The 19,578-nt window shown below is 42.8% G+C and overlaps 1 long non-coding RNA gene across 4 annotated transcripts in view; it reads right to left on the reverse strand.

The window, feature by feature from the left end:
- LOC146805938 (uncharacterized) overlaps window positions 1–19,578 on the reverse strand; it is a 118,457-nt gene that overhangs the window by 62,126 nt on the left and 36,753 nt on the right. For all 4 annotated transcript variants that reach the window (XR_014967941.1, XR_014967943.1, XR_014967940.1 and 1 more), the window contains one exon: window positions 10,635–10,796. This is a non-coding gene — a long non-coding RNA (uncharacterized LOC146805938). The remainder of the gene's footprint in view (window positions 1–10,634; window positions 10,797–19,578) is intronic.

The following is a 19,578-nucleotide window of genomic DNA, read 5'->3' on the forward strand; positions in this document are numbered from 1 at the left end:
CTCAGGAAAGGGCTGGATACAACCCCCAGGCCATCTTGCTCAAGGAAGAAAACACCTCACCACACCCAAGCCTTTTTCCACTATCTGGGAGCAATCCACATCTCACTACAGGGGCGCCATTGACCAGTTATTTGACACTGAACACTGGCAGTAAGGCATATTTGACTTAGGCAGGGAACTGACAACTTTGTAAATTTGTCTTTTTCAAAATAGTAATATATAGTTCTACTATAAGTCGGATTTTAAATTACTATTAAAATAAGTATTTGAATCATTATTCTAGCTGCTCCCAACCCGAAATTAAGCATTAAAACTTGCTATAATGTAACCCGGGGTTTCCCTAAGGAAGAGCCAGCTTTGCAACTGTGAAAAATGACTTTGAAGATTTTTTACTGCCAGGGCATGTAAAACTTTAAATATGAATGTCTTACCTTACTTTCTAAATGCCATGCGCCCTGCCTTATGGTCGTTTTGGTCCTACCTTATGGGGTGTCTAATAAGTATTAAAAAGGAAGGCTTAGGCTTGACAATAGGTTTATTTTGCCAGGCTGAAATGGCAGTTGAAAACTGCCCTCGCAGGCTGCAGTGGCAGACCTGTAGACATGTTTTACAGTGCTACTTTAGTGAGTGGCTACATGAGTGCTGCAGTCCACTAGTAGCATTTAATGTACAGGTCCTGGGTACATGTTGTACTATATACTAGTATACTAAGGACTAACAAGTAAATTAAATGGCCCAATTAGGTATATGTCAGTTGTATCATGTTTACAAGGGAAAGAACAAGCACTTTACCATTGGTTAGCAGGAGTAAAGTGCTCAGAGTCATCTGGCAAACAAAAAAAGGTTCAGCTTAAGAAGACAAAAATTTGGAAGAATACCACACAAAGGATAGTATTTTCCAACAACCAGCTTTGACTAACACAGAACAGATATACAGCATGGGCAGCAGCAGAGCAAGACTACCCAATACAAAGTACAATTGCAGGACAGGTTGCAACAGCTTCAGTAAACACTTCTCTAATTAAAAGAGGTCCTGGACAGGTGGCAGCAGAATCAGTGTAAGGCTTGTGCCCACACATAGCACAAGTACACAATTAGATTGGCACAAGATGCAGCAACAGTGTGCATTTCTTCACACAACAGCTACAGTATGTGCATTATCAGTGCATATATTACTCAAGTGCATAGAATAGCAATGGAAAAGGTATAAACAGTACATGCTCCGTCACACAAACTGAACAGGTACAACATGTGCAGCACCAGTGAAAGCTGCCCTTACATACGGAGAAAGGCAATGGAAGGAACAACAGTATTGCAAGCTTCATTAAATACATACAGAGAACATGTACAGCATATCTAGCTGCGCAAGCTTCTCTCACATGTGCAGAACAGTTACAGCATAGGCAGAAGCAAACAATACTTCCTCACACACATACAATAGATAGAGCATGCACAGTAACAGTGTAAGCTTCACTTGGCTGAATGTGCTTGCGTGTTGGTGTAAGGGGAAGGTAATGCGTGGTGAGTGTGTTATGGCCCGTATTGTCGTGAGTGATTATATGATGGTATGACAATGGAGAGTGTGCTGATGACTGCGCAATGCTGTAATTGCCAGAGTTGTGTTGTGAAGATGTGCGTGTATGTTTGTGTTTGTTATGGCGTGCATAATCTCACTGTGTGAACTATGTGGTTCTGATTCACAAAGGGCCTCAGCACTCGCGGCGAAGGCCCTGCAGTCGTGGGGAAGTCTCCAAAATCATGCAGAATCTCCACAATGAGTATTCTCATTGAGGAGATTCCACCTGAGTGCGGAGACTCCCCCACGACTTCGGGGCCTCCCCAACACCTGCGGGGCCTCCCCCATGACTGCGAGGCCTCCACCACGAGTGCGGAGGCCCTTTGTGAATCAGGCCCTGTATGTTTGTGTGGTGGTATGTGAGAGTTTATGATGGCGTGCATGTTTAATAATGTGTTTGTGTGGTTTGAAGTGATCTGAGTGAGAATGTGGACATTATCAATAATCTCATATGGAGAAGGCCTCTTCTTATTAGCAAAATTTGTCACAGTGGGGCAGGCAAAATATACACTTTGCCTACAGAGCCAGCCTGCATTCGTGCCACAGGTCCATTTGGTGTGTGGCTATTTCTTGTCATACATCGGCCATTTGCAACTGCAGGATGTTTCACCAACAAAGGGTGGGACTTCAAATTGCAGGAAAGTGTAGAGAGGGAATGTCGGCTGCTGAGTGGTGACTATTTATCCTCTAATGCTCTGGGCTGTACTCGCCCACAGTGGCAACCGGTAAACAGACACTGCCCAGCAGTCGTATAATGGTGATTTCCCAATGTTAGGACTCCTGCTCCATAGAGGGTTCGAATTGCACTATGCAGATAGGCCTGTGACAAATTCTCATTCCAAAGATGTGAGTACTATTAAAAGTCTAAGCATTTTCTTGTAAAAACTGTCTCCTGCTGGTTTCACGCGTAACTTTTGCTAGTGAGGTATGGCCAGCAATCGCAGTGCTTTAAGAAAATGTATAGGAACCGTGATCCTGAATGCAACGAGACGGGGTCAGAGAACGTGTTGGCGGGTTCAAAGGTGTGGCTAAAAATAACAAAATATTCTGTGACTATTTTATTGGTTATTTCAGGTAACTCCTAATAAAAAAAACACACACATAACTTGAAGGAAAACTAAATGAAAATTTAACTAAGTAGGAAATGCACTATTCAACAAAGTATGGGATTGGCCGCCTCAAAATGTGCAACATATTTAGGGTTATGAATTAAAGAAAGTGCTTTAAAAATATAGATTTTTGTAATACACAATCAGATCCATACTTAGTGCAAACATTTTAAGTGTTCATTAAAACACCTTTGCATTCAGCTAGTAACACCCTTACAGTATCTTTCAAAAAGAATACATCTTTGTTATCACAAAGCTTCACAAAACTCCATCAATTAAAATCAATACTGGCTTCCAAGCAGCTTTTACATTTGCAGATTAACCAGTTGCACACATTTACATTTATTTTAAGCAGCCACCACCCTGGCAAGAAGGCTTGTTTCTTGTTTAGCTGTCGGCTTGATTCTTGTTTAGCTGTCGTCCCTTGCTCTGCTTCACAGCACAGGAGCTTCCCTCCGAGGCTCCTCAACTGTCGCAATTAACCCTCCCAGGTCAGTTGTCTGTTTTAACAAAAAGTAGGAAGCTGTTTTTGTTAAATTAAAAAAGTAAGTTCCTCCTTCCCCACAGATCGCACTGACTTCGACCTCTGTTTATGCATGCCCTCCCAGTAATTTTGATGTAAGATGTCAAATAAGGATACTTCTTGTAATAATAATAATAATAATAATAATATTAATATTAAGAGAGGTGTCCCCGTGCTCGGTACCGAAGCCCACCCGTCTACGTACAGTTCTCAAACCCCCCTACATCCTGATCTGAAGAAACATGTTTTAAGTTTTTTTCCGAATTTTTCTTCTGACTAGGCCTGCCGAACTGCTTAGGGCAGAGAATTCCACAGGTTAGATGTTGAGAAGCTGAAAGACTTTCCGCCCAGCCATGCTTTCCTTACTCTGGGCACTATAGCTAGCAGCTCCCCTGCCGATCAGAGATCCCTCTGGGGTACATAAAGTCTCACCAGAGATTGCAGGTACCTTGGCCCTTCATTGCTTTAGAACAGAAGCATAGGGCTTTAAAGGACACTCTTTGACTGACGGGGAGCCAATGAAGCTGCGTCAGAGCATCCTTCATGGGTGCCCGTCTAGGTAGATTTAAAATTAGCCTGGCTGCCGCATATAACACTCGTTGCAATTTGTTAAGTCTACTTTGTGTCAATCCAAGGTATAACACATTACAGTAGTCCAGCCGTGCCACTATCATGGAACCACTGTCTTCCTGGATTCTGCTGGTAAGACGCACATAATTTTTCTCAACATTTGCAGAAGTCTAAGGCACTTTCCCACCACCACCGAGCTTTGGTTGTCAAAGGATAATTTATCATCCACCCACATGCCGAGATTGTTTGACCTTGGGTTTCACTTCCAAAACAAGGCCCAGCTTCTTGGGCCATCATACATTTCATGATATTGCGCAATTTTACAACAAACACATTGTTAATGTTAACACAGACCTCCCTTCAGCTCCCAATGTGATTTTCTGGGAAGAGGCCCCCGAGGCTTCAGAGGACAGAATGTACCTCTGCTCTTCCAAATGGCAGCATTTCTATGTCTATTTATGGAAAATGCTAGGGATTTTTAGCGTTAAAATGAGTATGAAAGGAGATTGTGTCTCATCCTGTTTTCTACTACCTCTCAGATAGGAAGTTCAGAAATAAAGTGTAAAGATCTATTATTATGATATTTATTGGTTGAAGTAGATACGAGTTCTTTTTTATTCTGTGTTCTTGTGTGATTGTGCTGGGTTTATAGTTTTAATTGACTAATAAACCTATTACTTATTCTACTACCTCTGTGAGTCACCATGCTTCGTCCCTGTGCCCTGCAGTCACCAGACACCTGCACCAACCGCTAGCATGTGCTTCATGGTGCCCCTGGAGTTGGATCCTACCTCACTGAGGCTCGGCGGTGTACCACCCATGATGGCGTAGCTGTGCTTGTTCTCGTTCTTACTGGGATTACAATGCTTAGATGAGCAGGGAGGGAAAGACATGGGAGCGAAGAATTGCACCCTCACAAGATGGTAGCTGGACTAATACCATGCAGCCATATATAACGTGGTGATCATAATGGGAAGGAACTGGGTTATACTTGGGCCTTTGCAATGTCATTCTTATCAATATTTATATTCGAGGTAACAGGTCCATACAATTCTATGCATTTTAATTGTTTATAGTGCTTAATGGTTGCAAGTTATTGGATTACTTGTTTGTACTTTTCATTTATTTGAAAAGAAAATTGTGCTTTTATGTTTGATTGTATGGGAAAAGGACACAGGTCTAGGAGAGAGGGACAGGTAGCAAGAAACATGGGCTCAAACCAGTACATTGACAAAGGCTTGGGGTAGAGGAAGCAGAGCCAGAAACGGCATTTACAAAGCGGGCTTAAGCATGCGTGCCGTTGCCCCGCAAGTTAACCACGCATATGCCTTAAACATGCGAGTGCGTGGTTAAGGCAGTCGGTGTTCTAGCTGTCTGAGAAGATGGGGGGAGAGGAACCGGAAGGATCGCAGCAGGAAGAAGGACCAGAACGCGACTTGGTAAGTTGTACTGAGGCCAGGAGGATGTGGAGATAGGTTTCAGGGGTGGGGTCTAGTTTTAGGGCTCAGGGCGGGGGGCTGGTGTCGGGGTCGTTTTTAGGGCAGGGGGCGAATTTTAGGGGGAGGGAGCAGTTTTCAGGGCTGGGGAGCAGTTTTGAGGGCTCAGGGCGGAGGTGCTAGGCTCTGGATTATTTTTAGGGCAGGGGTTCGAATTTTAGGGCTCAGGACGGTGAGAAGGTGCAGTTTTCAGGACTGGGGACAAACACGTTTTTAGGGCTCAGGGCAGGGGTGCTGGGGTTAGGGTAGTTTTTATGGGCTAGGGGGAGGGTTTTAGGGCTCAGGGTAGGGGGTCGGGGTAGTTTTAATAGGGCTGGGGCGGGTGGATTACAATGAAGGAGATACCTTTACCAATCATGCCTTTACAACAAAATTAGTTGTAAAGGCATGCTTGGTAAAGGCATGCGTGGTAAAGGCATGTGTGGTAAAGACACGATCGTTTTAAAGCATGCATGGTTAAGGCATGCGTGGTTTAAGCATGTGTGGTTGTGTCATACAACCAAGCAGAGCAGCAGCATGCTCCAGCCATACCTGCACTGTGTCATTTTCTGTGTGTTATGCTGTTGCTGTTAACAGCATCACTTCTCAAGAGAGCAACTCCCACATATATTTTGTTTAATGATGATCCAGCTAACAGTGAAGCATTACTTTGCATAAAATTGTCAGTGTGTGGCCACTGCTCCGAACGGACACTGCATCGTTCATTCACTACAATGCAAGCAGAGCTTTGATAGTTTAAAGAGATCTGATTCTTCCAGCTATTTGTTGCAGCGTAGTGCATTTCTTCAAAGATACAAGCCATTTGGTGGCAACAAACAAATTATACCAAAAACTAAAGAGGAAACCATGAACTGGGAACAAAAATATTGGGCATCACAGGCTTATATGAGAGAGCATTTCCAGTTCATTGACGCTGTGTGCCTATGTCTGGCCACACATGCTGAGTCCTTAACTATCTAGGGGATAACGCTATATGATCCCCGATCAATATAGATATCAATGTTCAGGCACGTGTCCTTTTCATCCAACAGTGGTGACCCTAAGCAATCACAATTAAACAATATAAGCCTATTGCAAAAACAACATGGAAGTGATCAAAATTCCTAAATCCATCTCTATATGGGTGACATCTTTGACAATACGCGGGTAGACAAACCCTAGAAAAAATCAATTGGCCCAAGGGCAGCTGCTGTGATGAAACACATGGTGGCACCCACAATGAAAGCAGGAACTAGTGAAACCTCTGGAGCGCACCAAACACTCATCTGATAGGAAGCAAGTAAACAGGGATTCAGGCTAGATACTGGTGCAAGGTTTGTGCATTTTCAAGGCATCGGATCACAGAAAAAGAGACTTGAATGGATAACAACACAGCCCAGGCATACACCTTGATGAAACGTGTTGCTTTAGGAAACGTAAAACTTCTCATTTATGTGACTCAAATTCTGAGGTACACCACAACACTTTGACACTCTATGAAGAGTGTATTCACACTCGCATTCGATATAACACAGGAATAACCGATAATACATTTAAATATTAACATCAACAAGGATCCAAGCTGAGATGATGTTCACCATGGATAGAAGTGCACACAAGGTATTCTGGGCCTGAAAGTTGACAGTGAAAAAGCTAAAAAGAAACACACTATATTAACTATTCAAAGTTGATTACGGAGAAAGTGTTATAACTTCATTTTAGAAATATAGCTTAGATGGAATGATCCACTCAGTAGATCGGTTAAGCAATCAGGCTAAATGTGGTACCTGTTAGAATTTGGGGAGGTGTGGGAAGCACCAATGCAGTCTCTTATTATCCATCTCTAGAGATGGGGTGGAGACATATAATTGGAGCCCTCATCTGCAAACGTGGATGTAGAGATCTAGAGTTTTGTTCAATGTTGTCAATGTGATGTAAATGTTAAGTCACCAGCACCTATCACTTCACGCACCATTTCACTGTATATGCGTGAGCACTAAGACTAGCTTAAATAAGAGGGTGATACACCTGACATGAATATTTGGTTGTTGCAGCATTTTGTGTGAATGGCTAAGGCCATGCCAGTAGAAAAGTGGCTGAGCAGTGGCTGTAACACACTGAGGGACTCTAATGGATGGTTTGTTACCAGGGTGGACGCTATTGTGTCCTTTGCACTAGGAGTGGAACAATATCTTCAGTACGCAAAACTTTTGACCACAGCACGCGAGCTTTGGCCATGCTTTCCAGATGCACCACCTTCATCGCAGACATTTTCAGTGATGTTGACCATGGCAGGAGGGAGGCGACTGATATTAATGATGTACAGGGCCTTGCATTATTACCTCCCGGTGCCTCCACTAAAACTACAGAAGAAATAGAGAGAAACGGTGGTGGAACCTATCACAGCTGCAGAGTGGGAGACGTTGCAAGGGAGTACGGACGGTCTCTTCCAATGCTTGATTTAAATTAGTAAAATATATTTATATGAATCAGGCATATCTTACGCCCAAAACCCTGCACACTATATGCACCACTTGTGCAGTATGCTGCCCACACTGCGGGGAGACGGAGGCTGACTTCATACACCGGCTTGGTCCTGTCTGTTCATTATACCTTTCTGGCAGGAAGTAGTGGAAAAGCTAAACGGGCCATAGGTTGGTCTGTGCAACGCACTGGTAAACAGGTACTATTGGGTTTACTCCCGTCGCCGGCAGGAAAAAAGCTGAGTAGAAAATGTCTGCTCCTTGGACCACTGTTGGCTAAACGCCGCATTGCCATTAAATTGCTAGCTCAGGGGCCCACATTCTATAGGGACTGGCTTGGAGATACTCTATGCCACTCCACTTTATGACACTCTACACTACCCTACTCCACTCCACGCTATAACACTCCACTCGAGGACACTCTATTGCATGCAATATAGTTTTATCGATAAAACTGTATGTCTGTGCAAATTCAGTGTTCATTTCAATAGAAAATGTGCTGTCTGTAAGTGGTTTTGTGCTACCACAGCATGCATTAGTAAAATAAAAAAAATTGCCTACCTCATGTCCATTAAAGCTAGGTGGGTCGCAAAAGTTCTAAAAATTGGCTGTGGTTCTAAAATGTTTGGGAAACACTGTTCTCCACAAAGTTTTGCCTGGAGAGCAGCCTGGAGTAGACACTTGAAAGCTTGAAAGGAGAACCACCTCAAACCAGATCTGAAGTTGCAGAAAGTCGATACAAATCTTCTGTCTGATTTCAGTGAATTAAAGTGGAATCTCACTAAGCTATTTGTTTTTCAATTTCCAAGTCCTCTATGGCCAAAAAAGTAAGAGCTCTATGGAGTAGTCTGAGGATTGCTGTCCCGTCAGAGCTCGTGTCCGTCTCACAGCCATTTTCGAGAGGTATGAGAACATCACCTCTGTCTGGATCTCATGCTGGAAGAGCTGTGCGCCTGTCCTGATGTGCCTAGAAGGCTCCCTGTCTGCTGAGGGAAGGGGCCTGTCAATCCTGCAGGATGTGTGTCTGTCCAGGAGAAGGAAGGAGTTGCATGCACCAGGTATCTTACTGGGCACCCAGAATAGAAGGAATGAAGAGAGTCGTCTGTGGATCCTACTGTCTGTGGGTCTGCAGTGTTTCTGCGTTGGTTCCTGGTAGGAACCACAAAAATTGTGTCATAATTGCAGAGGCCCATTTGCATGTCAGAAGTAACTGGCTTGTGTGTAGTCACATCTGTCAGAAGTAATCCGTTTATGAGTGGCTGCATCTGCACAATATAGAGAGAGTGCTTGACAGCTGCACCGATCCAACAAGGAATGATCTACCATGTGGTAAGACTGAAAAACTTAGACTTGGGAGCAAAGACTGTGCGCGTTAACTTCAGGAGAGATAACTGCATCTGAGCCATAATCATGCTAATAACTCTTTCCCCAAAAAGAGGAGTCCCACCTCGACAAAGAGAGGGGGGTACCAAGCCTTGATCAAGGGGGTTGATCTGAAGAGATAACAGAGAAAGGCAGCAAACTGCCTGATAACACACAAGGACACTGAACTGCATATTGTCATAATAGTATATAGTAGTTTTTTTCTAGTGTGCATTAAAGTATAATTAATTTCTTTGAATAAAAGAAGCCGTGGGCTGGACATTCACTAATTGTGCTGTTGGGTGATTGTTGAGCTCTGACTACGAGCATGCTCACACTAACCTCCCTGAGAACCCTGTGACTGCTAACCATCGCTACCATTGACAGTCTAGTGCTGTAGGGGATGTACTTGGCCCGTATGCAGAACCATATTAGGCTGGGCTCGGGACAACAGAGGCAAAAGACCTCAACCCCCACGCTGAGCCCTGTAGCCCCAGCCTACTCTGTAACCCCCAAACGGGGTCTGACAGCTTCTTACAGCACTAAAGCCCATGAGGCATCCAAGAACAAGTGTACCTTGATCGGGAAAAATAAATGTGGCAATATACCTGTGCCCGAATAATTTTTTGACAACACACAAAATAAATACAAATAAAATAACAAAAATGAAATAAGGATAATTACAGATGGAAAAGAAAAAAATACCATAGAACTGAAAGTCCTAAATATAACCCACCCCCATGCCTCGGATAGGCCATCAGTTGTTAGAGCAGGCCTCTCACAAGGTAGCACGCCCTTCAATAGATGCCATATTGTCACATGATTGAGTCATATTCATATTTTATGTGAAATTACGCGTGTATATGCCTCACTGCCTAGTGTGAAATCCTTCAGAAATCCTTCCTATTATGTCTCATTCACACTTATGATTCCTGCTATCAGGACATAATAGATATGTTTATCAGTTAGCGTGAAAACCACTTAGGTCATTGTGCATGAGCACACACGCGTTCTTCATGCTAATCCCTCGTGAATAGTAGGAAGACGTGCTATGACTAAACAAACATTACAGCACATTCCTCAGACGCTCCACAGAGCAGATAAAAGTCTTCCTACAATCAGAATGTTTTTACAGCAGACAAGCTCTCCAGCAGAAGGAAGACACTAGGACCTTAAAAATATGTTTTTATCAGCGGGAAGGCCTTGTAATGAGTTATTACAGTCAAAATCCGTAGGAGTAACACATTAAAGTGGGGCGCGTGCTGTTTGGCCAAAGAAACAATAACAAAAAGATGCTGGATCCACAATGCCAAACTTTTGTGCATTAGAGCTAAATGAAAGTGGGGTTCCCCTAGAATTTGCGAATGTTGTTGATCTAGTAAATTCTCCAAGACAAGTTATAGAGGAGCAACCTGAATGATCATTTTAGGACCACAATGGAACATAAAAACAATCTACACAGCTTCGTGGCAAGAAGGAGCTCTAAAGATTCGTAACCCATGGAATTAAATTGAAAGTGTAGCTGAAAGTTCTCACCAGACACTTTGATTCTGCTCATTGAAGCATCCAATGGGGACGTCCATTTTGCTCCAATTGGCAGTGACTCAGTTCTTGGGCTCAGTCCAACTCTTCAGTAAATATGTGCAAGTCGCTTCACGTCTTCACAAAGGTAATATCTGTGGGGGAAACCTAAGAGATCTGTGGTGATGACAGGACAAATGAGATCTTGATGTTTCTCTGTTTAATGCCACAAATAATTAAGAAAACTTTGAAAATTGCAGTCCTATGAACATTTAATGACGTTTTAAATGCGGCCACAATTAAGTAGGAGATGAAAGGAATCCCCCGGGGGCTGTTGGCGGAGTTGGCACGAGTGACAGGAAGTAGGTAAAAGAAGAAGGTGGGAAGACCGCCGCAGGGGGTAAAGGTAGCAAACAAGGAGTGAGAGCAGGTAAAAAGTAGGAAAAAAGCTTGTGACGCAAGGGACAAAAGAGGCAAAAGCAGAAGACAAAAAGAGGCAAAAAGCAGCTTAAAAAGAGGAAAAACCCAAAGAAAAGAGGCAAGACAGAGAAACAGCGGCTGAGAGATCGAATGAGAAAGCTGGAGTAAGAGAATTGAAAGGCGAAAGGTCAAAGTGGCAAAGAGTGAGGGTAAAAAGCACAAAAGCGAGTGGGGAAGAAAAAACACACAAATTGCGAGTGGGAGAGCAACAAGCCAAGTGAGAACACTGGCTTTGCCAATGCTTTTTTTTCAGGGTGTGACATAAATCTTTTTTGTTCAATGAGTTAGTTTTCACCCATAATATGATTATTTGCTGACGATTTGTGTGACCAATTCTCCTTGCTTTCTGTTTGATAAATAAACAAAGACATGAGCGCGTATTCACACACACAAGTTTGCATGTGCATATTTATTCATGTGTAAATTACTGAACCTAGTAGTAACTTTACACATTTTTGCTATTCACAATTTCGGAGTGTAAGTTTCCTACTTAGTGCAGAGTTACATGTCTCTCCCCGCCAAAACTGGGGGTGGAGACTTCTGGAATAGGATTTATGAATGAAAAGTTACTACTAATACCACTCAGAGGCATTGGTCTCTGTCACCGAGGCAGAGATGCCCCTATGATGAAGAATTGTAGAATACAATAAATTTAAATGATTATTAAAAAAATATTTGAAATATTTTAATTTAAAATAAAATATAAATTAACTTAAAATAATTAACAACTAATTATTATTACCTAGAACTAGACAAAAGGTGCAACACATTACCTCTTCAAATTAAATGTTTAATACTTGATTAAATAAGTAAAATATATTAAAATGTACATTTATGTATAAAATATATCACCCCACGTTTCTCCCACATTTACTACTGAAACCTGTGCCTAAGTGCACGAAGAGCTCTGCACATGTGGCTGAGACCTTCGCATAGAAAAGACATGAAGGTGTAGGTTTGTGAACATCATTTTGCAGTATGTGAGTAGTTCCATTGAAGCATTACTAAATGTACTACAAAGTGCAGCTTGTGAATAGGACTCCTTGTTTGTACTACACCTTTCCTGATTCTTCTTTGTGACACAACTTTACATCTAGATTTCTCTCTTTATTTCCATATGTATGTAAATGGTGTATGTACACACTATTAGGAGACAAACTAGGCTACATACAAACCAAGCGTATGCCTTCCTTGTTAGGTGCATTGAAAACCAGCTTTAGCATCACCAAAAAGACCTTTAATAGTAATACTGAGAGGAGTGCTTTAGATCTGCCTCCATGTCGATATTCTTCTCTACAGGTAACGGATAGGCCAGCAGTTGTGTTATTTCACTCATGAAGTAGTTCCTTTCTCATGACTGATGTTAATAGCAGACCCCATGGCAAATGCAATAGGTAGGAGATCTGTACGGGTTAACCCCATGGTAAATCGAATTGGAGGGGGTTTACAGTATGAATTCTCTGACAAATACAATAAGAAGGTGTTTTATTTTATAAACTATGTAATAAATGCAATACAGAGGAGCATTAAATGTTAAACTCTCTAACAAACACATCGGGTAGGTGTTTTACTTGTGGACTTTATGAAAACACTTATTAATAGGTTTTACGTTGTTTAATACTGAGTGACTTTTTTAAGGATGTCTAGTTTAGAAAGTGCTAAAAAGATTTAGTTTTCACTATGTAAAATTGTAATTTTATGTTTATTGCTTAGTTGTTCGTGAATAAAAGTTATTTTTAATTATAAAAGTAAAAGCACTGATGAAACTTTGATTTAATATATAGCATTACATGCTTTGCAGAGTTCAAAGTTTCAAATCAAAACCAACTCCCTGAATAAGTCTTGCAAATATCTGCCTCACTTTACTGAGGTTCAAAGTTTAATGGGGTGCAGAAAAAGGTATAATTAAGATATGTATTTTGAGGAACAAAAATATGGTACTCTCCTAAAAACATCCCAAGATGTTGTACATTGGCTCACCAAGAGTTGGCAACCCACTACAGCGAAGTATACAAGAAAGGTTTGCAGCACACCCCAAGGCAAATGAAAGAGCATCGACATAAGTTAGTAAAGAGTTCATGTGAGGCTAGCGACTGAATCCATAAATCGCATTTTTTATTCTTCAAGAAATTTGACAATAGTAGAGGTATTAATATGATGTTACAGATGAAAAAGATGAACAGTCAAGAAGGATGAACAGCCGACGTGTGTTTCGTCTTATCCGGACTTTATCAAGGCTGGTAAAGCTGAGTCTGCTTTACTCCATGGAAAAACAAACAATTGTGTCAACCAATGACTGGTGCCAATGTGATTCTTGTTTAAGTTAATATCTGTGTAATGCAAAGTACCAGAGCTATTGGTGGAGGCTTGTCCTAACAGATCTTGCATGGGAAAATATGAGCCGCGAATGACCTTGGTCACGTTGAAATTCCAAATTAATGGGACTGGGAGAACAGGGCAGATATCCAGTAGGTAATATGATATAAGTACAAGGATCAATAATTTCTTAATGAGGGCTATAATAAGTTGTCAAGTGTAGAGGAACTGCGATATTTCAAACACTAATGCGACAACGTGGCAAGGTGTTACTTGGTAAAGCTCTTGGTCTTCAGTATTGACCTGCTCCTGAAACTCAGGTGGCTCATTCAATTGTGTGTTGTAGCAGGCGTCCATTTGTAATCTGCAGATGATCACCTCAAATCCCAGCAATCGTCGTCCTTCAGGGGTTGATACATTTACTGGCAAAAAATTCAGCAAAATTATCTCCTGAAACAGAGCAATGTAATGGAAAGACAGCAGCAGCAAGCTATATTTCAAAATACTTCTCTACTACTATTACTTCTGAATGCCTTCTGACAGTTTTAATTTGCTGCCTTGATTGTAAGTCTGGCGAGCTTGTTGTGGCTGTGTTGTGTATTCCAGAACAAACCCATTTGTCCATCTAAGTTAGACAGTACTACATTTGAAGTCTCAGCTGCACTTCCCAAATAACACAACCATTTGCCCTATGATACTTTCTAGAAAAGTTACACTGTCAAACATTACCACTTCAAACCCAGAACTTTGCCAATCCTTGTTTCTCTATTACACCACCCTTTGTCACTGAAGACAGATAAAGATGTCTTGTAAAAAGTTTTAAGGCTAGCTTTTAAAAAAAATAAACATAGAGATTTGTATCACCCTTTAGCTGAAAGAGTGCTATACATTTGTCTGCAGTACTTTTATGGCAGACATTTTCTATGTCTCAGCATTCTGTAAAATGTCAACACTAATGAAATATGCCTTTTCAAAATACAATTTCATTAGGATATAGTTACTGCTTGCCGATTGTGAAACAAGTGTTCTCCATCTGGCCCGTTTTAGTTGCAATCATTCCCATGTTGTAGTTGAACTCAATACTTTATTTGACTGTGTTTGCTTGTACCCTTCTGCTTTAATGGCTGTTTTTAATTGCACCAGCATTGCTTGCAAAAGGCACATTACCTAAAACAGAAGTGTAACAGACGTGTATGCTTCTTCTTTTGAGGAACATGAAAATGATCTTCATACAGTATGTCAATTGTTTATTCAATGTATTAGCTTTGCAAAGTTGAAAAATGTGAATATTTTATTGTGTTTGAAGCCTCCACGCCTGCTGTCCTTAATGACTAGTACAGCTTATTTTTACTACTTCTTTGCACAGAGGGTTCCATTTATTCCAGGTTTCATCTATTATGCTATTTGTAATTTTTGAGGCTGCATTAGTTGCAGAAGGGATGGGTGCTGAAGAAAAACTGTAAAATGCCTGAAAATAATAACACCATTAGGAGCTAGAAACAAGACAAGTTGTAACAACACGATCATATAAAAACACAGAAGAAAGGATCAAAAGTAAAATAGAATGTCCAGAAGAAATATAAACAGTAAACTTAAAAGGAAAAGCAGATTAAAACAAGCATTAGCAAAGATAAAAGTTCTTGTCCGTGACACCAATTTTATTGGCAAATGCTTGTTTTACCCCTTTTATAGAATGGTGTTTCTGTTGTTTCAGAAAGACATTCCAATCTGGCCATCACATATGGGTGGGCATATGCAGCAGCCATCTTGGAATGCTTTTTTTTCTTTTCAGAAAAATCATTAAAATATTGCCTCCAGAAATGTGTGTGTGTTATGTTATATGAACTGAAACCCCTCCACACAATAATTATGCAGTACAGGCATCTACGCTCAAAGTCAGCAAGAACTGCTCCCCAATCTCTGAAAATATGAAAGTTCCCTTTTAACCAACTGACATTTGACGAGTTTTCCCATATATTATAGAAATGTCATGATAATAGAGTTACAGAAAAATCTCTTGCACCATACCGCTTAATGTCTGCTTCATTTGGTGTCTACAATGGTACGAGGTCTGAAGCACCTTAACCACATTCCCCTGTATTGAACAAACTTCACTTGCTTAAGGAGCAGATCAGAATCAAAATCAAGACTGCCGGCTTGATCTTTAAAGCTCCTTCATTATTTGCTCAACTTTCCACCTTCCTTCAATCCACCTCAAAAGATTCTTGCAGCAAGAAAGAGCTCTGAAACTAAGATGTCTTAAGACTGCAACAAATAAGTTAAAGTCTCAAGCCTAGATCTCTGTACTGGGGTGAATGTATGACATTGTTCTGCATTCTGTCCATCAACTGTTGTTTTTGCAAAAGTCTCAAGCCTGTCTTTCTCTGTACCTGCTCCATTTCTCTAGAACTATCCCTCTCACCAGGTGTACAATGGCAAGAAAACCTCCAATTCTGAAAACATACTTGAAATAATATTTATTAAACATCTGGTCATCTTTCTACACCAACCTACGGCAATATGTTTATCTCCTTCCTCTAGTCCCGTCATTCCTCTTATCCTCCCTGTTGTCATCAAAGACCTCCACTCCTCTCCTTCTCTTTTTCTTATATTGTTGAATTGCAATAAGACTCAGTTCTCTAATATTGTTTTATGTGAAACACAAGCGAGTACCCTGTCCCCCGCACGATCTGTTTGCCAGCCTCATTTAGAGATGGGCAGACCTTAAGTTTTCCACTGACGGAGTCCCCGTTGGCTCCGTCAACAGAACATTCCAATGGAATGGGGGCCATCAAAAGAAGGATAGATAGTATACTGCTCTTCCTATTTAGGGTGGACGGTATAATATATTTTTTCCCTGTCAGTCACTGCCAGTAAAAACCTGCCGGTGATGGACAGGAAAAAGCATAATGACCCCCACACCCATGGAGAACTCACAGGTTGTGGGGGTCAGTAGTATTTTGTTTTTCAAAAACAAAAAAACAGCAGCCGTTCACCAAAACAATTGTACATAGAAGAGTGTTTGGCTGGTGGTTATCTCTAAATTTGATGGACTGTACTCCCAGGTAATGTCCTCCACTACCCTGACTGGTGGAGGTCCGTCCGAGAATTTCTAAATCATGCCCTATGTTACCTAACACTGGAATTCATAATGCTACTTCAAGGCATACCTCTATTCTCATAAAAAAACTAGTGTACCAAATATGACTTTGAATTTTTTAGACAGAAATAGGAGAGGACAATTTTGAGTAATTCATCAGGTGCTGGGAATCAGGGATCCACTAATGAAGGGAATGCTGCACTAGTTCCTGAAGAGAGAAAGGCTAGGAAAACCTCCCTTCTGTGTAAGACGTGCAAAGAGTGTTATCAAAGATGAAAAGGCTGTAATGAATTGACAGTAAACATTGGTGAATCCTACAAAACACTGGATGTCTTTAACTGTCTTTGGTACTGGCAATTGGAGTAGTACCTGTATGCTATCTCTATCCGCTTCTATTCTGGAGGCCGAGACGATATAACCTAGAAATCTGAATGAGGATGACTCAAATGTACATTTGGGTAACTTGGCATACAATTGATGGAGCCTCAGACATCATAGAACGTCTTTCGCATTCTGTTGAATGTTTTTGAAAAGTGACCGAAAGCATCAAAATATCATTGAGGAAGACTATCACAAATCGATCCAGGAGATCACATAATGCATTATTAATGAAATGCTGCTGGGGCAGTAAAAAGACTAAAGTACACCATGAAATACCACAATACCCATATTTGGTGCTGAAGCAGTCTTCCATTCATGTGTCCTTATAACTCACACAAGGATTGAGGCTCAGCAGAATTTCAATTTTGTGAACCATTGAGCAGTACATAGTTGAACCATAAAATGGAGACAAATGACATAGGATACTTGTTGCTTATAGTAATGGTGTTGGTAGTGGCGGCTCCTCAGCTAAACTGCAGGAGTGTTGCCCCACTGCTTTTCAGCAGTGTAAATAAAGGAAAAATACATGGATAATAACGCAATGTTATTATAATTATATTTTTTCCTGCTGCGGAAGCTTTGCGGGTGAGGCTGTTCTGCTAACACAGCAGGGGGAGGAGTGGTGGTCACTCTGTAAGGGCGCATGAATGTTTGGCCAGGCGTCTTGGACCTGCCAAACAGTCATGCGCACTATGCATGTTCTTCACCCAGGCTGCATTACAGCTTGGGTGGAGAACATGCCCAGGCTTCCAGTCCCCGTCTGAGCATCAAACCATGGCGCTCAGACCAATTGGCTTAGGAGAGCCTAGATGCTTCCTGTTCTGGCCCGACATGGAGGAGAGACGGAGGAGAGACGCGGGGATAAGGCAAGTTTATTTTTCTTTTTTTACACCCCTTGCCCCCCCCCATTGCCCGTCACTCCAGATCCATGCCGTTCGTCACTGGGTGTTGGGTCTCTCTAATCAGTGAAAGAATGCAGCTCTTCATCAGCTTTTGTAGCAAAGATGGTGGGTGCCCGAGCATGTGACAAAGAGTCCCAACTAAACCCCTCTCTGAGATCTTCATCAATATATATTGCTATGTTTTAGCTTCTTTGTGGGAACGCTTATATTTGGACATATACTGTTGCTCCAGGCATTAGTTCAATAGCACCAGCATAGGGCCGATGAGCTGATAGGACGTCTGCCTCTTTTTTGCAGAATGCATCTGCCTATTTCTGACACACTATAAGGAGTTCATGTTTACTCTATCTTCTTTTCTGAATATAGTGCATGCAGAGCCCCATATGTGCTTCCTGAGGTATCTGTATGTCTTTAAAACACAGCCTGGAGCTCTGCAAGAATGTTATAAAAGTGAAGGTGGTGAGGTAGGACGTACTTTGCTGCCTCTCCGCCGACTGCAGCATTATACCACCAGCCCTTAGCCTCATGGGGCGTTGCAGCCGATAGTGATTACCTCTGCCAGTGCCGCTGCTCTGGGGCCACCTGTGGAGAGCAATTTAGCCGGTTGATCGCCGTGGAAGGAGGGGATTGCGCCTAGATATGGGGCCTTCATAGCCGCGGCCGCGCTGCGTTGGTGATCCGATCCCCGGTGCCCCGTGGCAGCCTAGCAGCCGCTAGCCCGGGACTGCAACTGGGATACCGTACCGCCTACCTTTGGGTCCTGCCAGCGGAGCTGCGGCCGATGGGCCGGAAACTAGGAGGGGTGCTCCATTGGCCGCGGACTTGCCTACTCCCCGGCGGCGGCCAAGCCACGTTGGTGTGTCGACTCCTCCTCCCGGCACAACCATCCTGTGGCGACCAGAGGTGCATGCTTCCACGGCAGCAGGCATCTCACCGCTCGAGCCTGGCCTAGTGGGACTGACGCTTCACCTGCAGAGACCCGGCGACTAGCAGCAAAGACTGCGGCAGCTCCGTGGACACATAGGGAGGTGAGGAGGTTGCGTTGGGGGGTCCAGCGCCCAGGACGCACCTACGGATACAGTGAGTGGAGTGACTGCCTGGGGTCAGCGCATCTGTGTTGGGCCTAGCAAGAAGTTCAAGAGCTCCGGCCTCCTGAGTAGCCCCTCTGCCTGATTCCTGGAGGTGCGGCGGCTCTGACAGGCCGGCTGGGGCCGGCCTTGCCTGCCTGGTCTGCTCCGCGATCCGTTGCGACTGGCGGCTCCTGGACACGAGTGGGGAGAAGTGGGCCCTTACCTGAGCTTTGCAGGACCTGTGGGATGGCGGCACCCACCTGGGAGGGCTCAGGACTGTGGTCACAGCGACTTGCCACCACGGATGTATGATGGTACAACGCGTACCATCACAACGCGGTATGTTAAATCGCGGTTTTGACAACGCAAGTCGTTACATCGACTTGCGTTGGAGGGCGTTGGATTTAGGAATAGTGTGAATTACTATTCCAACTCCAGTCTACGTACAGTAGGGAAGGTGTTGGAATAGTAATTCACACTATTCCTTAGTCTAGAGTGCCCTCCAGTGCAAGTCGGTGTAACGACTTTCGTTGTAAAAACCACAATGTAACCATACCGCGTTGTAATGGTTGCGTGGTAAATGATGTTTCCCTGCCACCACAGCTGGGACTCTCTGGTGTGTGCTGCCCCAGGCCTGAGGTGGGCCTGATCCTGAGAGCGTATAACAGGGGGCCCTCACTGTCTGGAGTGCGCCATTCTGGGAAGACGGG

This window comes from Triturus cristatus, chromosome 8 (genome assembly GCF_964204655.1).
Source record: "Triturus cristatus chromosome 8, aTriCri1.1, whole genome shotgun sequence".
Lineage (NCBI taxonomy): Eukaryota > Metazoa > Chordata > Amphibia > Caudata > Salamandridae > Triturus > Triturus cristatus.